General features: G+C 33.9%; 1 pseudogene; it reads right to left on the bottom strand.

Moving 5' to 3' along the window:
* Positions 1-521: 521 nt before the first annotated feature.
* LOC143478315 (olfactory receptor 52B2-like) lies at positions 522-1,464 on the bottom strand (annotated as a pseudogene).
* Between the last annotated feature and the right edge of the window lie 383 nt (positions 1,465-1,847).

The raw sequence follows: 1,847 nt of genomic DNA, 5'->3' as shown, positions 1-1,847 counted from the left end.
AAAAAAATTACATACTCTGTGCATGTATGTATTCATTATACATTTTTAAAGTATACTCTTTGAAAGGTGTGATTGTTTTTATATAATTTTATATCACAATAATTATTGACATCGATAAATAGAACATTTTTTGGCCATATTGCCCAGTTCTATTGCAAACTCTAAATATTCTGAACAAAATGTACATTTATTTGTATATCCATTAATAGGAAACTTGCATAAAAACACAACGTGCTACATGAATGTCTGTTGTTGCTCAGCTTTTGGTTTTGGTTTAAAAAGAGCACTTGTGTCTTCAACTTCCCTTGAACAAACCGAACAAATAACACAATGTTATGAAAAGGAATTAAAATTATATGCAGGATGTACATAATATTTAATTTCCAAAAAAATTCACTTAATACTTAAAAAATTGAATAATTCAAATGAAGGCAAACATTTACATAATACATTTATTTAATGTTCATTTGATTATGCATTTGATTCATAAAGTCCAAAGCGTTTCATGCTTATATGAATGTTTATGTGAATTTGCCCTTTACTTTTTTCAAGACCATAATAAATGCATTTCTAATGTCTTTTGTTTTCATTCCATATATAATTGGATCGGCAACTGGAGGGACTGTGAAAATCATTATACCACACAGTTTTTGTGTATTGGGAGAGATATTTTGGAAACGATATGAAAGTATTCCAGTGGTACAAACTATTTCAAACAGAACAAATATAATTATCTGTGCAGAACAAGTATTTACAGCCTTAATTGTAGCACCAGTTTGAAAGGCAGGTTTTGAGTATTTGAACATAGGAGAATAACTGCACACTCACACTAACAACCTGTGCAAATCCTGCTAAAACCAACCCATATATATTATTTACTGTGATATCACCTGCACATGAGAGTTGCACCAAGGACATATTATCACAGAATACATTAACAATAAATGTCTTGCATTTGGGTAGTCTGGCCTGAAGGGCAAACAACACAGTTATTAAAGCAAAGTTAAGGCCCCAAGCCAAAGCTATAACACCTCCAACTGTGAAGGGTGTCATTATAGCGTGATACCTGAGTGGCTTGCATATTGCTATGTAGCGGTCAAATGCCATTGTTGCCAGGATAAAATATACACTAGTTCCATATATATGCAGAATAAAGCCCTGTAAGACACATGTTGGGTAATAGACAACATTTGATTGAGTTACAATATCAATTAACAGTCTGGGAAGCAGTGCGGTAATTCCTAATATCTCTGCTAGAGGGAGGCTGAACATAATGTAGAACATTGGCTTATGAAGACTCCGTTGTGTCACAATGAGTGTTAGAATTATTCCATTACATAACACTGAAAACAAGTAGATCAGAGCTCCAGTCAGGAAGACAGGATATACAACATCTGGAGAAACATCAAACTTGGCAATCTGAAGGATCCAACTGAAGGTGTCATTTGAAAATTTGTTATCCATTAAAATCTAAGGAACAAAAAAAAAATGTAAAAGAAAATTTGATTTTTCTCAAATATTTTTATTCCAGTGTTTTCCTAGGAAATATTTTTACTTTTCACCAAATAGGAATCAAACATGTTACTTTACCTTTGGCTTAACTTTATAGCTACAAAGTATTTGGCTTGTAATGTTGTGAAATGCTCAGATCCTTCAGTGGTATCAATAGTTGAGCACAATTTATATATAGCCAGGCCTCCAGGGACCATGTGTGCTATGGCTGGGTTGTACAGGCTGTGTCTTTCTTTGTCAATGTGTGCCTCCCTATAACCTGTTTATTTACATCGTAAAGGCCTCAGAGGTTGAACGTCCTGTGCAATTGTCCTGGCTGTTCCCAGGACTGCCTT

The sequence above is a fragment of the Brachyhypopomus gauderio genome, chromosome 16 (assembly GCF_052324685.1).
Source record: "Brachyhypopomus gauderio isolate BG-103 chromosome 16, BGAUD_0.2, whole genome shotgun sequence".
Taxonomy (NCBI): domain Eukaryota; kingdom Metazoa; phylum Chordata; class Actinopteri; order Gymnotiformes; family Hypopomidae; genus Brachyhypopomus; species Brachyhypopomus gauderio.
This window is presented reverse-complemented; position numbering and strand designations above follow the sequence as displayed.